This window comes from Capsicum annuum, chromosome 8 (genome assembly GCF_002878395.1).
Source record: "Capsicum annuum cultivar UCD-10X-F1 chromosome 8, UCD10Xv1.1, whole genome shotgun sequence".
Classification (NCBI taxonomy): Eukaryota; Viridiplantae; Streptophyta; class Magnoliopsida; order Solanales; family Solanaceae; genus Capsicum; species Capsicum annuum.
The window spans coordinates 169880731-169903377 of record NC_061118.1 but is presented as its reverse complement, the minus strand read 5'-3'; the positions used below and the strand labels follow the sequence as shown (position 1 = coordinate 169903377).

The 22647-nt window shown below is 34.8% G+C and overlaps 1 protein-coding gene, 1 non-coding gene and 1 pseudogene across 2 annotated transcripts in view; 1 reads left to right on the top strand and 2 right to left on the bottom strand.

Annotated features, from left to right (window-relative positions):
• The window catches only part of LOC107840453, a 44652-nt gene that overhangs the window by 21260 nt on the left and 745 nt on the right, over nucleotides 1–22647 (top strand). The gene's annotated exons all lie outside the window — the stretch shown is intronic.
• Nucleotides 4802–6619, bottom strand: LOC107840452 (annotated as a pseudogene).
• Nucleotides 11462–11535, bottom strand: TRNAE-UUC. The gene has a single exon. It is a non-coding gene; the product is annotated as a tRNA-Glu (tRNA).

Here is a 22647-nt window from a genome sequence, read left to right as displayed (position 1 = left end):
ATGGAAGCAAAACTCCAGCCTTCCAACTTACTATAGGCTTTAGACAGGGGGATCCCATGTCCCCCTATATCTTTATTCTCTATATGAAACTTTTATTTTGAAGGATTGACTATGAGGTAGACACTCCTCAGTGGACTTTTATCCGAATTAGCATAAGGGGTTCTCATATCTCTCATATTTTCTTTGCTGATGAACTTACCTTATTTGCTAAAGCTGATAGGGCTACGTGCAACATCATCATCCAGACCCTTGATAATTTTAGAACTCCTTCTGGGGTAAAAGGTAAACCTCCTCAAGTCTAAGGTCGTTTTTCAACTAATTATAGTCTTGCTACTCAAGCTGATCTTTCATCTCTTCTGGGTATCAAGGCCAATACATCCTTTGGAAGATATTTGGGTTTTCCAATGTTTCAGGAAACCCCTAAAATTTCTCATTTTCAATTTATTTTGGACAACATACATACCAGACTTGCTGGATGGAAGACTAAATTCCTCAATATGGCTGGCAGGACTACTCTTGCTAAGGTATGACTTAGCAGTGTCCCCAACCATGTCATGAAATTCATCTTCCTTCCCAGTAAAGTTCATAAACTCACAGATAAAACTCAAAAGAACTTTATTTAGGGGACTATTGATGCTAAGAAAAGGACGCATATGGTTAATTGGGACACTGTCACCCCGCCTAAACACCAAGGGGAGCTTGGGATGCAAATTATTAGCCTTAAAAATGACACTCTTCTTTGTAGCCTTGATTGGATATTCCACTCAAAACCATCCTATTTATGGGTTCAACTTCTTACCAAGAAGTATAATACTAACCCTCATGGCATTTCCCACTCCTATTCCCCTACCTGGAGGAATATCCAAAAAGGATGTCTACTTTGTCAAGATGTTATCCATTGGTCTATTCATGATGAGAGAAAAGTAGACATCTAGAAAGACCGTTGGGTTTCTTCCTCCCCCCTTCTCCATTATTCAGGGTCCTCTTCCCAACCCCAATCCCTCTCTGGAGCTAGCATCCTATTTATAGAATGGTGCCCTTAACTTAGACATCCTACCCCCAACATTCCAAAGCATTTCACTACAGAAAAATGGCTAAATTGTGATAGAGATTTTAGTCACAAATCTATCACAAATCATTGATTGTGACTGATTTGTGACGGAAAAATGTGCATCTCAGAACCTTTGATCATAAAATCATTGTGACGGATTTTGATTTCCATCACAAAATTATTGTAACGGAACAGAGACAAATCGTTCATCACAATATAAATCCTTAAATTTGACTTAAATTCCATCACAAATTTATAACCAATTTTTGATAAAATATTTTGTTATAAAATAGTGATAGAATAATTTCCGCAATAAATTTTCAAACCTAGTCACCACAATTTTGACAATATATTTCGTTACAAATAATTTGTGATAGACTAATTTAGTCACAATATGACTCTCTTACCTATATTCGTAACAAATTTAGGATAGATTGTGACAAATTAAATTTGTCACAAATTTTATTTGAATTTTTAATTTTAATAAATAATAATTACGAAATACTATGCTCTCTCTCTCACTATATATATATAATACAATATTTATAATAAAAAACGTCTGAAGTTAATTAAAACATTCAAAATCACAACTTCAATAAGCAAAAGTCTACAAATGTTTAAAATTTAAAGCAAATAACTATCCAAAAAAGTGTGACAATGTTCAAGTCGACACTTCAAGTAACTAAAGTCTTAGAATATTAAATACTTAAGCATTAGATGAGTCCCTATTAGGGAGAGTAGGATTACTAAATGAGCGAGAAGATAATTTCATATTACTCATCATGCGAGACCATTGCTCCTCCATAGATTTGAATCGATCATCACTTTGTTGGGTCAAACGGGAAACCTCTTACTCTACTCGTTGTAGCACCTCCAACTTTACACGCTCTTTAAGAACTGTTTCTTGATTTTCTCTCATATATGACACCTCTTTCTCAAGTATTTTGATGCGCTCTTCGGCAATATGATCCGACACTACATGCGAATTACATGTCATATCTTTATACATGGTTGAAGCTTGAGAGCTCAATCCATACACACATCATTTTTTTTGCTCCACCCATAATATCAAAGTACATGCGATTTATATTGAGTTTTTGATCTTCTGATGAATCATCTGTTAATCCAGAAAGAGCAGTAGCTATGGCAACCTCCATTTTATTCTAAAAAATACAAATAATCAGCCAACAAAAATAGTATGAAAAAAAAATACTAAAACTATTTATTTTTACTAGTTAAAAGGGTTGGAGCTATTACAAAGTGGATGTTTTACTTCTCTAAATCAGCATCTTATTAACTATGCCATGTATCTCAAGAGTAAGGGTCTTTCTCTTGTGGCCGTTTGTGTCTATTGCTTTATTAACTCACTTCTCAAGTGACTGCACTTAACTATCAATAAATGACAATTTACAAATATGATTTACATGTGGAATATGAATACAAAACCAGATTAGATACAAATATATGACTCGACTCATGAATCATGAATTTGACATCTAACAATAATTGACAACTAAACAAATCAAAAGTGAACTAGCATATGAATTTCATATCCGTTATTAATTTCATGGTAATTAACGATAAGCGATAGCAATCAAACACATAAATAAAGAGAAAAAATAAAAAGCAAAATCGTACCGACGACTTCAACATTTTTCGGTGATTTTTGATTGAAACTTAGAGTATCGATAGTTAGAAGGTTATCGAAAATGGATGAAGCAGTGTCGGCAGCTGATGGAGGATTGTCGGAGGGAGAACATATCGAGGAAAATGGAGCAATGGTGGTGGCTGGTTCAAGGCAGTGGCGGGGTCCCGCTTGATGGCGATGCAAGAGGGGTAGCCGGGTTGACTGGTTGTTGTGGATAGCGACAACGGAGGGAGCGGAGAGGACGAAGGTGGCTGGTAGAGGTTGGAGGCGGATCTGGCGTAATTTGCCAGCAATAATGGGGATTTAGGGAGGGAGATCAGAGAGGCGGTGGCTTGTGGGATTTCAGAGACGTGGAAGGAAGAGAGAGATCGTAGAGAGAGAGAAAGGAGTTGTGGCTATTGAAGTGAGATTAGGGTTAGGGATTGTGTTTTTGGTATCTTAAAAGGAAAGAGGGGAAAGATTAATCTCAATCCTTGGATCAGTTTGATCAATGGCTAGGATTTTAAATCGTGGAGTTAGTGTGGCTAGAGTTGTAAGGAATTAGCGGGTAATAAATGTTAAAATTTTGATTAAAATTAGATGAAAAATTAAGTTGAGTCTAATTAGATACAATTTGGCTAGAATTGTAATAAATCTGGTAAAATTATTCTAAAATTGTTATGAATTGGTATAATTGAGTTAGAAAATACACAAATTTTAAAAATGGCTGTTATTTTAATAATAATAGATAATGTATTTTGTAAAATAATTGTGAATATGCATGTTTACGAAAAATAATAACATATTATTGCATAATATATATATATATATATATATATATATATATATATATATATATAAATTGAGAGACAGAGAGAGAAAGAAAGAGAGAGATAAAAAGTGATTGTAATGCCCCGTAGAAGTCGTGCATGTTTTAGCTCTTAGCAGTGTATTCCCACATGGTCGGGTCTGGGGACGGTAGAGTGTACGCAGTCCATACCACTACGTCTAGGGAGGAGCAGTGTACTCTTGATCTTTGGGGATTTTTCTTTTGATCTTCCCAACGTCCAATTTTAGATTTTCTTATTGCATTACAATGGGGCAAGGTCGTAGTACATATTGGGCGAGTTTCGGAAATTTTGGACGTCGTTTAGAGCATGTTTGGATGCCCAAAATAGTGGCATTATGCGATATGCATGCGTCGCATGCTCCAACGCATGGTGGAAGCATGCGATATAGCATGCGTCGCATGCTCCACTGCGGTGGGAAATAGTATGCGACACATGGTCTGCAGCACATACCTGAAAATTTCAGCATTTTAGTTCCGTCTCACTAAGGGTGTCATGCTCCGCTGCAGTGGGAAATAGTATGCGACGCATGGTCTGCAACACATACCTGGAAATTTCAGCATTTTAGTTCCGTCTCATTAAGGGTGTTTTGGGTATTTCCCACACCCTATTTAGCTTAAACATGAGATTTTTACCCCAAATAAGCACATTATTCATTTTTGCACCATAAATCATCAAGAACACTCTCGAGGGTTCCATATTGGTAATCCAAATAAATCAAGATTTAACCGTGGATTTTAGAAGATAATTGGAGATTTGGAATCCTCGCGTCGTAGACTTCAAGAGGCATCCATTGATTTCCAAAATAGAGGTTCGTGGGGTTTATCCTAAAAACTACATGGGCTTAAAACCATTAAAGCATGACTTTAAGATTCTTATGCATGAATTTCAAAAGGGTTTCGGAATCTACGTTCTAAATTACATAGTTCGAATGCTTTATTGTTACTAGTTTTGACCTTGTGGTCTTATCCCCTAAATTGATTTATGTGTATATCTATATGTATGGAATTTGAGATTTAAGATGGTTGAGAGCATAAATTATGAACTCCCTCTCTTGTATTAAATTAAAGATTATGGTTTTGTGATTTAGAAGATGTCTTTGGAACATTATAGCATTTGTATATGACTTGAAATTGTTGAGAGGGTGTTTCTTGACATAAATGTGTTCATGTGTTTTGAAAGAAAGAATTGCATGTATTTACATGAGGTTTGAGAAAGAGTCTCTTTGAATTGAATTATTGAAAAGTGGTCCCAAACTGGTGTTTGAAAATAGAGATTTATGACAGATTAATAATGGCTCAAAGATATGACTTGCAAGTCAATGGTATGACGATACCATATGTATTTATGCCATAGCAGATTATGTTTTCAGAGTATGTTGCAGATTATGTTTTCAGAGATTTGCATGTTTTGATTGAGTTTTAAAAAAGGGATTAAAGAGGGTTAGGTGGTTACCCAAAGAAAGCGCGAGTTCAAGTAACTCTTAGCCTAAAACCGTATTTGTCGATGCGGATAGATTATTATTGTACGCTGGCGATGGACGTGTGGCATAGTAGATTCAGAGACTCTGACCCTTGCGGCACACTTGGGTTGTGGGCTTCGCTTCGAGTTAATGGCAGTTTCCATATAGCTCATGGATTTTTCAGAATTGTAGGGTACACCACCTAGCGCAGATGTAATATAGATTTCTCAGAGACATGATGATTTTTACAGAGTCTTTTAAAATGCCCATGCAATTTCTTACTATATTATATGGTTGTGAACTGTTTTACCTTGCTTTCATATATGTTGAACATAAATTGCTATTTTTGGATTTGCTCAGCATACCAGTACAATTGTACTGACCCCCTTCCTCCCAGTTTTCGAGGCTCAGTCTAAGGGTCCAGATAAGCCGTAGATAATTTAAAAAGCTGATCAGATTGTGCAGTGGTGAGCCTTCTCTATTCTAGAAGGCCTGTCTCTTTCAGATATTGTTACTTATTGCCACTTTGGTCTACTGGGGGCCTTTTCCCAGTTTTTAGAAAGTGTCAGCTTTTCATGTAGTAGAGATTTCGTAGACTGAGTCAGATGTTATTTAGATATCATTAAATTTCAATTTCCATGCTTATGTTAAATCCGGATTCGACCATTTTTCCGTAGCAGATTATCTTTCCGCAATCTTCTTTATTTATATGAATGTTGTGAATGATTACCAGATAGAGAAGGGCGTTTCGGGCCTTCATGGTTTGGGACGTCCGTCACGGACAGGTCCTAGTTCAGGTCATGACCGTGATACATACTTCTTTTTTAATAATAAATTTATCGTTACATGCTTAATATCAAAAATAAGTTACAAACATAATCGAGAAGCCAGCAAGCATAGAAGCAACTTTTTCATGATAAGGAACATATTCCTCTAGTGAAATTATATGCTTGCAAATCCCCTTTTTTTAATCACCGCATAATTTCTTGTGCTTGAGGGTAGCTAAGCTGCTGCTCCGTCTCCCAGTTCAAATTCGAAGTAACTTTTTCATGACAAAGAACATATTCCTCCAGTTTCTCGACAAGCTCTGTTGTTATTGGCGCAGATACGATGATTTGCCGTGCATTGGGACTGATGAAGCCTTCCTCCACAACTTTTTCAATAAAAAACAATAATGAATTGTAATATACATCCACATTCTACAATCCTACCGGCTTATTGTGGATGCCAAGCTGTGCCCAAGTAATTAATTCAAGTAGCTCCTCAAGTGTGCCATAACCACCTGGTAAAGTAATAAAAACATTAGAGTGCCAAGCCATTTCTATTTTTCTTTGATACATATCTGCAACTGCCTTCACTTCTCCTACTGTTTCACCAGTTAACTCTCTAGGCATGAGTGTCTTGGGAATAACTCCAATAACATGCCTACCACCATCATGAACTATTTTTGAAATCAAAGCCATTAGGCCTATGCTACCTCCTTCATAGACCAAATCAATATTTCTTGAGGCCAATTCTTTGCCTAGCTCAATAGCAACAGCTTGATAACGATTTTTCTTCCCTTGACTACTCCCACAAAACACACAAATTCTCCTAAACTTTGACACCATAACATCACTTTCTATTTACATTTTCTTAAATTTTTTCTACTTTTTTTCTCTATATTAACTCTTCTTTTCTTTGAACAAAATTCAAAAAAGTAATCCCTATGTCATGAGCAATCCTTTGAGGAATAACACCTAAAATGTTGTAGTGCACAGAGCGAAAAAACAAACAGATCGCAAATGCAGAAGGGATAAACTATGTAGAAATGAATTACATCCACAAAATCACAGATCTACTAAAATTACATTAAAAAGAACTCAAGTTACCTAAAAAATTAGCATTTAGCTAACGAATAACACATTCACCAATCCAATTAACACATCAAAGATCGAATGTCAGCTGACATTTAAAAAAAATATGACAAAAAGGTGAAGTGTTTGATGATTTTCCATTTGGAACCAAATAGACCCAAACTGGAACCAAATTAAATACAAATCATAGAGTAGAAAATATAGATAAAAAGTAAATACAAATTAAATCCTTACCTGATTTCGTCTGGTCAAATAAGTTGTAGAGAGAGAAAGCTAGAGAGTGAGAGGCGGCTTAGTGAGAGAAAATGAGTGAACAAAATGAGCCCTAATCTATTTTTCCGAAAATATGTATATGGTTTTTTTATTTTAATTTTTGTTGTGTTGGAATAAATTCGTCACAAATTTTTATTACATTAATTATTTTTTCAAAAATATTTGTTGTGATGGAATGCTTAATCTGTCATAAATTTAGGCACGCATTTGTGACAGAAAGTTATTATTTTTCTTATCAACTTTAATTTGTGACAAAAATATGTCTGTCTCAAAAATTATATTTAAATCTTTCAAAAAATTGTCACAAATCTGTTACTCTTTGAATATTTATGTGAAAATAAAAAAATTAAATTTTTTATATTTATGCAAAAATAATCCATCATAAATTCATCAAAATTCTGTCACAAATTGTGACGGAAATGTTTCGTCACAAATATTCCGTCACAATTTAACCATTTTTTATAGTGTTGACGGAAATAAATCCGTCACAAATATTTTTTTTTAAATTTTTTGCTGTGACAGAATAAATTCGTCACAAATTTTTATTACATTAGTTACATTTTTTCAAAAAAATTATTGTGATGAAATACTCAATCTTTCACAAATTTAGTCACGGATTTGTGACAGAAAGTTGTTATTTTTTCTCATCAGCTTTAATTTGTGACGAAAATATATCTGTTATAAAAATTATATTTAAATCTGTCAAAAATTTATCACAAATTTGTTACTCTTTGAATATTTATGTGAAAATAAAAAAATTAAAATTTTTATATTTATGCAAAAATAATCCATCATAAATTCATCAAAATTCTGTCATAAATTGTGATAGAAGTGTTCCGTCTCAAATATTTCGTCACAATTTAACCATTTTCTTGTAGTGTTTGGAAGTCAGGATTAGGAACACCTTCCTGCCTGACCTACCATCCACTCTAACTCTCCTCGTTGGCTCCTCACTGATAATGGATCTTCATTACCAACACTTGTTGACTAAGCGGAGACTAAGAGATCCGCTGTTTCACTAGGGCACTCTCACTAGAGCTGGATCTGAAAATCCAAAGTTCCCAATAAACTCAAGTTTTTCCTTTGTCTCATTTAGCATAATAGCCTTCCTACTAGAGCCATCCTAGCTCATAAAGGTATCAATATTTCCCCCTCTTGTCCCAACTGTACCCACCCAATAGAAAAGATAATAACCACCTCATTTTTGACTGTGGTCATGCCTCTCCTCTCTGGGTGAACCTTCTTCATTAGTATGAGGGTGGCATCTCTATTACCTTTTCCTCCTTTAAGCCTTCTAACTGGGTTAACACTTGGAAACTTCTTCAAAATTTCAATTATAACAATTCCATCACTCGGTCTAGTCTTCTCCCATTCTGCCTATGGATCATTTGGAGAACTAGGAAAACTAACCTATTTGAAAATAACTCTTCTCTTTCTTTCTTTACCCAAAATTATACTGAAGCTGCTGAATTCTCCCACCTTAATCATACCCACCACCCCCCAGCTCGTATTTCTATCCCTCTCTCTTGGATGCCCCTCCCCCAGAAGCTCCTTTAAGCTCAATACTGACGGTTTCAGCTTAGGAAACTATGGTAATGGAGGGACTGGAGGGATTGTCAAGAATTCTAATGGGGATTGGGTGGTGGGTTTCTTCCAGCACTTCCCTCATGCCACGAATAATTTAATGAAACTTTTAGCTCTTATAAAGCATCTTAAACTGGTCTTGGAACATCAATTGTTGCCCATTAAGATTAACATTGATTCAAAAGAGGTTATATTAATGCTTAAACAAGGAAATCTTCTATATAACCCCTTACTTCATGAATGCATGTTGTTGTTAAACAAGTTGAGATCTATATTGGTTCATCATTGCTATAAGAAGCAGAACATGGTCGAAGATGCTTTAGGTAAATTTGGTGCAAGAATGGAAGCTCTAGATAACTGCAAGGTCGCAGATCATGCCTGCTTGAAAATAAATAGAGAAAAGACTTTATCAGCGAAACCTCTATATAGTTTAATTTAGGGCTCCCATGAATCAAATAAGCACTTGAATTGACTCAGCTTGTTTGGGTTTGTGAAGGCCATTTACCACTTACAATCAAACCAACAACAACAAATCAAATATATTACAAAGAAAAAAACATTAAAAAAAGTAGGAGAAAAAGAAGTGGAGAGAAAATTGAAACCCTAGCTAACTCTGGCAAGTAAAGCTTCCGACAAGTACCGTTGTAAGTGCGGCGATGCTTTATATAGTGTTCGAATGTGAAATGGAACCCTATGACTATTACCCTTTTGACCCCTTAATTTCGTTCAAATTCACTTTTTGCTCCTATTATTTCAACTATTTTACCTATTGATATGGTTCCCTCTAGGTATTGTCAAATGGCTGTGTTAGGTTAAATTTAGACGGATCATAATGTATTCGCCATAAAAAAGGGGTATAATTCAATCAGTTCAAGTTTTACTAAACTTATTTAATTTTTTTTATGTTTATTTTTTATAATTTTGTATGCAATTAATAAAAATTATCTTTTCTTTATTATAATTATATACAACATATCAAATAAAACAGATTATTAATTAGGGATAATATCAATGAAAATATCCGAGCGTTAACCAAATTTTCAATGGAACATATTGAACTTTGCTGGGTCCTATTATCCCTATACTTTTTTAAGTGGAATTAATTCCCCCAGATTTTTTTAAAGTGGAATTAATCCCTCTCTGAAACGTTATCCCTAGTTTTTACGCTAGGAGGTGCAGTACACGCACAACTTCTTCTCCGCTTTATCAATTTTCAACATTTTTTCACCATTACAACCATATTAAAGATTCCAAATGATTCCATTGAGTCAATTTCAAATTTCAAGTCCATTCTTATCACTCCAAAAGTTTTCAAATTCAATTTCAAGTTTCAAACTTTGAATTCCATTGAGTTTATGAAGAAAGTTTTCTCAAATTATTGAATGGAATCTTCCATTAATTTTCCATTGAAACTCGAAAGATTCAATTTGCGAGTTCCATTAATGAAAGATTCAATGAAATTTCCTAATTGAATGGAACTCGCTAATTGAAAACTCAATGGAAGATTCAATTTCCATTAATGGAACTCGAAAGAGTCAAAAAATTTAATTTCATGTATGAAGACAAAAATACGAATTGTACATGTATGAAGCTATTCAATTTTCCGTTAATGAAACTCGAAAGATTCAATTTCCATTAATAGAACTCGGAAGATTCGATTAGCGAGTTTCCGAGTTTGAATCTTCCGAATCTTCCATTAAGTTTCAATTAGCGAGTTCGAAACGTAATCTTTAAGAATTTAATTTCAATTCAAAAATGGAGAAAATTCAATTTCAATTCAACAATAGAGCAACCATTGTTAAAGAAAGAAGAAAGAAGAAAGAAGAAAGAAGAAAGAGAATGAAAAAATAAATAAAAATACAAAACTTTAAATAATTATAAAATTAAGGGACTGTTTGGCAAAAAAAAGAGTTTTATAACGTTTTTAACACTGTTCACGCGCTCAATGCACGTGACTAACACGCAATGTGCCAAGTGGCAAATATATGCAATTAAAATACGGGAAAAAAATGTCTGGGGGTAATAGGATCCCGCAAAGTTCAGTATGCTCAACTGGTAATTCGATCAAACTTCAGGTATTTTTGTGAGTATTCTCCCTATTAATTATTGTATATATCTATAAGTTGAATTTGTTATATATACTTACCTAATTTTACCCTAAATGTATCTTTCAGTTATTTACACGAACAAACATAATTTTAAGAAGAAAAAGCGACTAACGACAGAGATAATGGAGAGAGCCAAAGCGTTGAACTACAAAGGCAATTTGGGCAGGTTGAGTAGGAAATATTATTGTAAGATCTTTACACTTGAGCAAAAGGTAATTAGAAGTTAGAACGTTCCACGTGAGTTACGTAGAAGAAAAATATGAAAAGGATTTTCTCTGTCTTTCCATTAGTTGACATCCAAAGCGTAATAGTTTTAACTAATGATTTGCTGGGTTGAATAAAGCCCCAAGTGTTGTCTATTTAAAGAAAGAGAACTTGAATAGACAATGTTCAGTTTTAATCATAGTAAAGAAAAGACAAGGAAAACAAAATGAAGAAGATACTCTGTGGTCATTTGGTGTAAGGTATAAGGTACAACAGTCCCGAGATAAAATGCAAAATTATTTTACACCGCATTTGGTTGGAGGTATAACTTACTCCCGCGATTATTTATTCCACAATTTAAATAGTGATAGTATAGGTTACCCCAGAATAACTTTTTCCCAACCAAACGACCCCTAATAACAATAAACTGAGAGCACAAAAATAGAAGCGCGTCTGCCGGGAGTTGAGAACCCAGGTCTATTGCTTGAAAGACAATTATCCTAACCGTTGGACTACAGACGCTTTGGATGCCGTGGTCCCTCAAAATATAGTTCATGTACATCTTGCATAGTTTATTCTTTTGACCCATCCTTTTCGTCTTAATTATGGACCGCATTGAACTTGACATGAAGTTCTTTTAAAAAAGGCTCTTAAAATTTGTACTCTAAAACAAATTTGTATGACTATGAATGATCATCTCATATATAGACTATGAATGATCATCTCATACTGGTACACAGTAAAATTTTTAAAGATATTTTGTGCTAGAGTTTTGGCAAGGTTGACAAAAACATAAGATTTTTCGAGTCATGTGCTTCCATTACAAACATCGCTTTCTCATAGGCGGATTCAGAATTTTAAATTTATGGGTTCGCAATAAAATAAATTAATATACAAAAATAATTTGTAAAAAAAGTGAGTAATCAAATAATATATTGCCTAAAAGCAACAATCCATTAAACATGATATATTTAAAAACATTATCATTATAATTATACTCGACGACTTATCATATTTTGAAAATAATCAATAATCGCTTCATTTGGTACAGTTTCAAATACCTCATCCTCTATATAACAAACTAAACAATCATTCAAAAAATCATCACCAATTCTGCTACGCAGGTCATTCTTAATATATTTCATCGAAGAGAAAGCTCTTTCCAATGTTATAGTCGCCATAGGTAATATCAACTCAACTTCGCAAGCAAATAAGCGAGTCTTTAAGTCTTGTGCAGATTTGTTTTCACCAATGTCTCTGAAAGATCCCCAAGTCTTTTCAAGTTAGAGAAATCATTATTCCCTTGTCGTACATTGTCAATATAATTATCAAGCTCAAAACTAAGATCCTTAAGCATGGAAGCACTAAACTCATCTTGATAATAGGTAACAAGTTTTATAATCCTATTTTTATCATAATTTAGAAAAGAGTTACCTGGACTCAAACTAGCTATACCAAGAAGTAGATCAATATCGTCAGAATGACTGTTAAGCTCAGCAAGTTGCAAATCAATAATATCATTAAGAATTTTAACACACAAATGATGAGAATATGTGATACTTGAAATCTTACGCTTTGACTTTCCAAGAGCATAATTCTTATTCATTCTGAGAATCACAATATCATGTTTGACACAAAATAAAAAAACATTCTTTACCAAAGAATTTCATTTAGAATCTCTCATAGATTGCAACTGTCTCTCTGTGATCAAACCAACAAAGTTCATCACAGTAACGATATCTTGATATTTTCTTTGCAAATTCATATAAAAATCATGTGTAATTGCCAACGCTTTTAACATCAAATGCAAGATATACACAAACTCATAAGATCTTATGTCATCTACTAAACTCTTTGCCAGTGATTTCTCTTGGTAATTTGAACCCTCCTTAGCAAGAACTCCTAGTACATGAATAATTGAGGAGAATAATTTAATAAAGTTACGCACAGTTTTAAAATGAGAACTCCAAAGAGTATCTCCTGCCCTTTGAAGTTCAAGTTCTTGATTCAATCCACTTCCTGTATGAACTTCACTGAGCATCAATAATTATTCTAATTATTCTGTTTGATCTTCTCTAAGCATCTCCCTGCGCTTAAAAGATCCTCCAACAACATTCAAAACTTTAGCAAGAATATCAAAAAATTGATTTACCTCATGATGCTTTTTTGCAACAGCTACAAGAGTCAATTGTAATTGATGAGCAAAGCAATATACACTATATACCGAAGGAGTATCTTTCATAATCAAAATTTTAAGACCATTGAGTTCTCCCTACATGTTACTAGCTCCATCATAACCTTGTCCTCGAATATGAGATGAACTCAAATTATTCTCTAAAAGAAAATAACATATAGTATCTTTCAGTGACCGTGAAAATGTATCTTTAACATGAACAACACTAGGAAGTAGCTCAATAAGCTTACCCTCTTTATTGACATATCGCAAAACAAGGGCCTTTTGTTTTTTTATAAGAGACATCCTTAGACTCATCAACTAATATTCCAAAGTAATCTCCGTTTAAGTCTTCAACAATTGCTTTCAACGTTTCTTTAGCACAAGAATTAACAATGTCTTTTTGAGTAGTTGGACAAATCATGATATCACTTTGTAGAGCATTTTCTAACACAATTTTTTTTCGTATCTTCCTTCCTATCACTTTAAAAGATCTAAAAAGTTTCCTCTTCTTAAAGAAGTTTCACTCTTATCATGACCTTGAAAAGGGAATCCTTCTTTCAAAAGATATCTTGTAACATCAATGGAAGCATTCAAACGAACTTGATATTCACTTTTAGTTTTCTCAGATTACTTGTCAAAAACAGCTAATAAAGATTGTGCTTGATTATTTAAATCAAGCATCATCTTGAAACACCGATTGTAAACACTATTTACATTACTCACATTCTTATTTAGTCATTCTATCCCTTTATTCCAACTTCTGAAGCCATCTATTGTAAAAGAATCACCGAGTCTTTTTTTCATATCCATCAATCTCATTTTTAAACAAGTAATAACATAAATAAAAAAGGTGCATCTTTTTCAATACTGTAATCTAACCATTCCGAATTTGAAGTATCAAATCAATCAGGATTAAAATTACGCGATTTTTCACCAAAATCTATTATTGAAAAAATAAAATGCTCACTAGATTTGCACGACCCTTTTTAAATGTAATCTCTCCTTACTCTATCACACTGATTTGGAGGATATTTCAAAATTTATTTTCTTTTAGTAGGATCGGATTCAAGAAAACGTAAATTAATATTTTATCTTTATCAGATGGCTGAGAAGAATTGACATTGTCAAAAATTTTATCATGTTAAGGAGAACTTACTGAAGGGGAATCTGGAGTAATTTGAGGCTTGAAAAATTTCATAATCATCTTGATCTAACTTCACAATTTCAACCTATTTAAATTTAAAAAATAATCTAACAATTAACAAATAATAAGCTACAACGAAATATTAATAATTATCAAATTAAACACATTAAAAAATAAAAATATACAAGAAAATAAGAGGAAAAAATAAAAAAAGAAATTGTGGAAAAGAGTACTTACATAAAATTTAAAATTAGAAGATGACCCAAAATAAGTTTCTAGCCTTAAGGAGAAAAATAATTTTGTGTTGGAATTATATTTAATATTATTTATAACATTTTAAAAAGGTTTTAACTAAAAAAAGAAAAGAAAATTGAGTAGTTTATTAGAATTAAAAAGGGAAAATGATTTACCTTAAAAAACTCAATTTTTTTTATTTTATTTTAAAATTTAAAAATAAACGAATATTAATCAAAAATAATTAAAAAAGGAAAAAGCTTTGACTTTACCTTTTTAAAAATCAGAGGTTTAACCTTTTAAAAATAGCGGCTAAAAAGGTAAAAAGAAAAACTTACCTGATTTAAAAGTATAGGTTGAATAGCCTTCTAAAAATAGAGGCTGAAAAGAAGATAAAAAAGAAAATGCATCTACGAAGATTCGAACCCGCATTAAAACGCCAAAAAAACATAGCTATGGATTCCTTGCTACCACCAAGTCATCCATCAATTTAGTTGTTGGTTCCCACCTTTTAATAGTTATACCTTTTAATATTTTTTCTCATTTAATTATATGTCTTACGATAGCCGGTGTGAATTCTCAAAAATTCACACCAGCTATCGTAGATCCGCCCCTGCACTTTCTTCTTGTTCAGCTTATTGTTATGGTTATTTAAAGTGTTTGTTTTTCTACACATAAAATAAAAACAAATGTTTGTTAGTTTAAAATTAGATGATAATCTCGTGAAAATTACTCATGCATAGAAAAGAAATTTAGAATTTAGATATTGAAAATATAAAATTAATAAGTAGTGAATTTACATATGAGATGACATTGATTGTGTTGTTATAAATAGAAATGTTGCATGAGACTGAATATAATGTATCAATGATGTCATGACTAATTTGTTCTCCACGATGATCAAGTTTCAACATGAGTTGTTGAAACTCATTATAATATGCCATCACACTTCGATTCCCTTGTCGCAAATTGTACAACCTAGTAAGCAATTCATGACGATAACTTTCGGGAAGATACCATTGCCTCATTAGATACCTCAATCGAAATCATGGTGGTAGTTGTCCATCAATTAACTCATTACCAAACCGTTTGACGTATTCCCTCGATGTGTTAGCATAGCCTTCAAAGTGAGCTGTGGCGTAACAACTTTTCTTTTCCTCTGAGATATCATTCACTTGAAACACTTTATCACACGTCGACTCCCAATGAAGATACACCTCGGGGTCACTTTCACCTTTGAAGATAGGTAGTCTCAATTTGATGGTATTGATGCCTACTTCTCTCTCTTGGTGTCGGTTTCTCCTTTCTCCATACCCTCGGTATCTTCTTGGATCCACATGTCCCCCTCTCATATTCTCTTCTCTCATGTAAGCATCGTCAAAGGATCCATACCCTTCATACTCCTCTCTACAATATTCCTCAAAGTGGACGGGACGATTTTGGACATTTGGGACATGATTTGGAGGAATTGGATTTTGTAGAGGTGGTGGTCTTTAGTTTAGTGGATCTCGGAAGTGAGGGTTTGGATTTAGTAGAGGTATTGGATGCCCAAGTCCCTCTTGCGGAACTTGAGGAGTTTGGGAATAGGTTGTTCTATTGGAGTCTCGGGTCAGGGGGTTATGGGTGGTTTGGCTTGCGACATTTAGTGGAGCTAGTAAAGGATTTGGCAATTGTGGCCATGTTTCGGGAGTAACGGTGGCGGAGGAATTTCTATCATGTCCACTTGATAAAACATGTTGAGGAGTAGAAGGTTAAGAGTTTCTTTGACTCTCCACTTGTTCTAACCTCCCACTAATAGTCGTCACTTCTCCCCTTATGGCTCCCACTTCCGCACTCAACCTTTCAAGAGTTTGGGTCATAGCCTCAAGAGTGACCCTCATATTCTCCATTTCATTAGAATCCACGGCTTGAGATGTGGTTCCCTCCATTGTCAAGGTATCACCTACACAAGCAACAAACAAGTTAGTTTAAAACCTCTCCTTACTCACACTCTCTCGGATCACTCACACTCGAGCTCCACAAGTATTGTAGATTACCTAGTATCCCATGAATCCTTAAGGTTCGAGTATGCTCTTTTTCGGAGTGGATTCTTGTTTGAAACTCAAAGAATTCTCGTAGGACTAGAGTCAAGGAGTTACAACGTATTCAAACCATAAAAGCATACAAACAAACGATGACACAAATACAAGGCTTCAAAGGACTAATTGACAACCTAGTAGGAATATACTATCTTGCTAATTGTTCTTGAGTCAATTAGAAGAAATTAAGAATCAATAATTATAAACTATAATATCCAAATTGAGCTTAATTAATGACGTGAACAGTGATTAAGGTGACGAGGCAGCATGTATTGGTCGCGGGTCCATACACATTGTTCAATAACTTGAAGCCTTAATTCTTCACAATTTTGTAATGGATGACTTTGCTTTTGGAGGGAAAATAAAGTCTTATAACTTTTCAAAGTTTTTCAACTCAAAAAATGTGAGGCTTGACTTTACTAGTCCCACAAGACAAGGCTCTTTGTTTTAAGGAAAAATGGTTGTTAAATTAAGGAAGTGATGTTGTCAAGTCTTCTCACAAACAACTTTACAACCTTGTCTTGCAACCTTTTTGGATCTATTTTAGTCTTTATAGTGGTCAAGATATGAGATGAGGAGAACAGCAAGATGAACGCCACAACAACACTTTAAGAACACAACCACAATTCACCAACAACAGTCCACTTTAAACGTCAAGCAACAACCATAGACAATTCGGCCTACTTCAAGTTCATCATACTACCACTTCAAGTCCACAATAGCAATATCAATATGTTAAGCTCAACTTAGCTTTATACACCTTTTGTGTTGATGAGAAAGAAATCAACACAAGAAACAAACTAGAAAAACAAAAGAACATCTAGATCTAAACACAAAAACACCAATCTCGGCCAAGTCAACAACACAACACAATTTTCTTAGCAGAGAACAAGATGGAAAAATTTCTCTTTTTTGTTTGGAATTTTCAGATTTCAACAATTTTTTTTTTGTATTTTTTCAACTTCCAAGCCCAAGATTGATTTTGATACCAAAGGATACAAGATCAAACTTACAACAAGGAATCAAGGGAAAAATAAGAACATCACTAGTGATACAAGATCGAACACACAACACGGATTCAAGAGATCTACAAGATCAACAACAATGGAGAATCAAAGGCCTCACTCGGCTTCTCTATGTTTTTGAGACAACAACAACAATATTCAATAAAGTAGATGGAGAATACAAGATTACAAGGACTATAGTGAATCAAAGAGGCCCCACACGGCTTCACTATTTCAACACATAAACAATAATATTACAACAACAAAAAAGTTACGGGTACATCAACATCAACATGGAACCAATGGATTCAACAAGATACAAGATAAATAGCTAAACCAAATGAAGGGGCAATCTTAAGAACCCAATAATTGTTACAGTCTTGGACCCTTAACACTATCCACGACACAAACCTAACTCTACGTTGACACAAGAGGGCCTTTACCTCCTCTAAACACCAATGTTTCAAGCCAATGTGCAAACAAAAGTGAATCCACACTTGTATCTACCCTAGTTTCGGTTGGAACTCACTCTCACAAGACTAGAAAGAGAACTTTAAGTGTTACAAGTTTTCAAGTCTTAAAAATAATCAACTAAGTGAATAAAACCCTAAGTGGTTCTATTTATATTACATTCCCCAAAAGACTTAAAATGACAAATGTGCCCTTTTAATGAATAAGGCTTCAAGGCCACTCCTTTAGTGCACACATAGGGGTGGTTTTTGGCTTCTCCCACACTTAAGCTCGGACCTTCTCTCGGTTACCTTTGACATACACAAAAAGGGTCCATCTATAAGATCACACTTGTATCACCCTCTCCATCTTGAGAGGAGTTTGACCTCAAACTAAAGCAGTTTTCACCCGCAAGCTCTCTTCTTCGAATAATCTTTTCTCGGCTCTTCCCAAGGTTAGGATATTCAACTAAGGGTGTCATGAGATCATCAATCTTGCTCTTTGGGCTTGGATGTCCTTAACCTACACATAAGAAGAATAAATGCTAGGCAAAGTGATAGCATCTTGGTTAGTAAGCATCAAAGGGTCTTTGTGGGAAAATACAACTTCTTGAACTCTCGGCTCCTCCCCCTCTTCATCATTCTCACCCTAGATTTCATCTTCTAAACCACCACTAAGCATGATTATCCTTTCCATAAACAAGGGTACTACACACTCTCCATCAACCAGCCAAATATTTTCCATGCCTTTATTTATTTCTACCTCGACTTCTTGCTCTCCATCTTGAGAGTTTTTATCAAACTCATTCGATGCAAGCCCCACCTCCTCACCAAGGTAATATAATTTTCCTTCCCAAAGGATTATATTTCTCTAGTTTGGGCACTAATTATCCTTGTGCACCCACCCTTGACATTTAAAATATTGAAATCCTTTAGGACGAGAAGTAGAATTCGATTTACCTTCATTTCTCGGAAGATACCTTTGAGAAGCCTTGGTCTCGGCTTGGATCAGATCGGCCTCGAGTTTATCCTCATTGGATGAGTCAATCTTGTCCTTGTGCCAATCCGAGGGTGATTTCCCCTTGAACTTGCTGCCATCCCTTTCCCGTATCTCTCTCTCAATCACCAAGACGGCTTTGAAAATGGCATCAATTGTGTCAAACTTGTGTAAGGTCAATCATGAAGTAATATATATATTCAATTACACCTTGAATCGTATGATATCATGACTCACTTGTTCCTCTCTATGATCAAGTTTCAAGATGAGTTGTTGGAATTCATTGTAGTAAGCCACAATGCTTTTGTTTCCTTGCCTCAAGTTATACAACTTGGCAAAGAGCTCTTGATAATATGTTTCGGGTAGGTACCTTTGTCTCATGAGGTACCTTAGCCAAAACCAAGGAGGGGGATGCCCCTCTACCAACACATTGCCAAAACGCTTAACATACTCCCACCATATAGTAGCATAACCCTTAAAGTGAGCAATCGCATAACAAGTCTTCTTCTCCTCGGTAAGATCATTGACTTGGAAGACCTTCTTATATGCGGATTCTTATGCAAGAAACTCTTCAAAATCACTCTCACCCTTGAATATTGAAAGCCCTATTTTTATGGCATTTAGTCCTACTTCACAGATTTGGTTCCCTTGTTGGTTCCAATGACCAACTCTTTCTTCTCGGCCATGAACCTCCCTTGGATCAACATGTCTAAATCGTACCTCTTCCCCTCTCATGTAACTATCATCAAATGGACCATACCCCTCATGTTGGATAGGTCTATTTAGGTTAAGTGTAGATTGTAGTGCCGGGTTTGGATATAGTGGATAATAAGGTCTTTGGCCAAGTGGAGTTTGGTTTGGAGGGCTCGGGTTGTGGGGTGGCATTTGGGTTCCAAGTCCTTCTTGTTGGACTTGGTGAAGTGGTGGTTGGATTTGCCTATCATGGTATCGGGTAAGAGAGTATAGTGGAAATCGGTATGTGACATTGGAGGGTTGTCTCGGTAGATAGAACATTTGGTGCAAGGCCTCAGGAGTAGTGGTCGAGGAAATGTGTTGAGGGGTAGATGGTCAACTCTTTTGACTTTCCACACGCTCTAATCTCCCACTCATTGATTCCACATCCGTATCTAGTTTCTCAAGACCCACATTCAACCTAGCCATATCTCGGGACATAGTTTCAAGGAGAGCCAAAATGAGATTGATGACATTACTATCCATTGTTTGAGCATTTGAAGCCTCGGGTTCCATTTTGATGGTATCAGAATTAATCCTTCAAGTTACGACCCAAAAAGTCACCAAATCAATCCACTATGTCACACACAACAATACAACACAAAACCTACAAAACAAAATGCAAGTTAGTTCAAACAACCTCACTATTCTCTCACTCACGTTGTGGCGTCACACTTGATGTCACACATGTTTGCAAGTCAACTTGTAGTTGTGGTGAGTTGAAGACTAAGTCTACTCCTTAGTCGGAATCGATTCTTTGTTAGATGAATCAAGTAAGTAATGTTCAAACTTGAACCAAGAAGCACTATGATTATAAAAATGACAAAAGCACAAAAGAAATGTAGACACAAACAAAGGGATGCAAAGGACTAATTAACAATCTAGTAGGAGTTTACTAGTTTGTTAATTAGTTCTAGAACTAATGAAACCAAGAATCAACAATTAGAAAATAGAAAAATCTAAATTTGAGCTTAATTATTGGCGTGAACAGTAGCAAGTGGTGATGTGGCAGCATGTAATTTGTCTCGAGCCCATACAACTTAGTCACAAATTTGAAATTCTCAACCTTTACACAATTTAGAATGAAAGACAATTGGTTTTGGAGGGAAAGTATAAGTTTTGAGTCTTTTGTAAGTTAATTCTCAAAAAGGATGATCTTGACTTGTACTAGTTCCACCAAACAAGGCTCCTTGATTTAAGGATAGTAGTTGAAAAAGTCTATGAAGTGATGGTTCGAGTCTTCTCACCAACAAACTTTACAACTTTTATCTTCACCTTTTTAAATCAAGTTTGCACTTTTTTTAGTTTAAGTTATAAGACTAGGTGAAGAATAAGATGAACACAATAAAAATCTTCAAGAACATAACAACAACAACACCAATCGGCCACCAATCTTCAACAACAAGGTTCAACACATGGCCAACTTCAAGTCACCACAACAATGGTCAATATTACAAGCTCAACTTTAGATTTGGACACTTTTGTGTTGATGAGAAAGAAACCAACACAAGAAACAAACTAAACAATTAAAATCTTTTGTAGATCTACAACCAATTTTGACTAAGACAACAACACAATTTTCTCGGCCAAGAACAAGATGGACATATTTCTCTTTTTAGTTCTGGAATTTTCAGATTTCAACAATTTTTTTTCTCCTTTGTATTTTTCAACTACCGAGCCCAAGATTGATTTTGTTGGAACAAAATCAACCACAAGCTCTGATACCAAATGATACAAGATCGAACACATAACACAGATTCAAGAGATCTACAAGATCAACAATAATAGAGAATCAAAGGCCCCACTCGACTTCTCTATGTTTACAAGACAACAACAACAATATTCAATAAAGTAGATGGAGAATACAAGATTACAAGGACTATGGTGAATCGAAGAGGCCCCACACGGCTTCACTATGTCAACACATAAACAACAAGATTACAACAACAAGAAAGTTATGGGTACATTAACATCAACAAGGAACCAACGAATTCAACAAGATACAAGATAAATAGCTAGACCAAATGAAGGGGCAATCTTAAGAACCCAAGAATTATTACAGTCTTGGACCCTTAACACTATCCACGACACAAACCTAACTCTACATTGACACAAGAGGGCTTTTACCTCCTCTAAACACCAATATTTCAAGCCAATGTGCAAACACAAGTGAATCCACACTTGTATCTACCCTAGTTTCGGTTGGAACTCACTCTCACAAGACTAGAGAGAATTTTAAGTGTTACAAGTTTTCAAGTCTTAAAAATAATCAACTAAGTGAATAAAACCCTAAGTGGTTCTATTTATATTACATTCCCCAAAAGACTTAAAATGACAAAGGTGCCCTTTTAATGAATAAGGCTTCAAAGCCACCCCTTTAGTGCACACATAGGGGTGGTTTTTGGCTTCTCCCACACTTAAGCACGGGCCTTCTCTCGGTTGCCTTTGACATACAGAAAAAGGGTCCATCTATGAGATCACACTTGTATCAACTAGAGAATCAAAAGCCCCACTCAGCTTCTTTATGTTTTTAAGGCAACAACAACAATATTCAACAAGATAGATAAATAACACAAGATTGCAATAACTATAGTGAATCGAAAGAGCCCCACACAGCTTCACTATATCAACACACAAACAACAAGATTACAAAATGATGGATAGTAATTTGACTCAAAATATCTTAGAATCTAAGAACCCTAAGACTAAAAGATATTTACACCAAATTCTTACTTGAATCAAGAGGAACTCATGAACCTCAAGACCCCAAGTTTCTAGCCAAAGAACAACAAAAGTGTTACTACACTTTGTTGTCTAGTT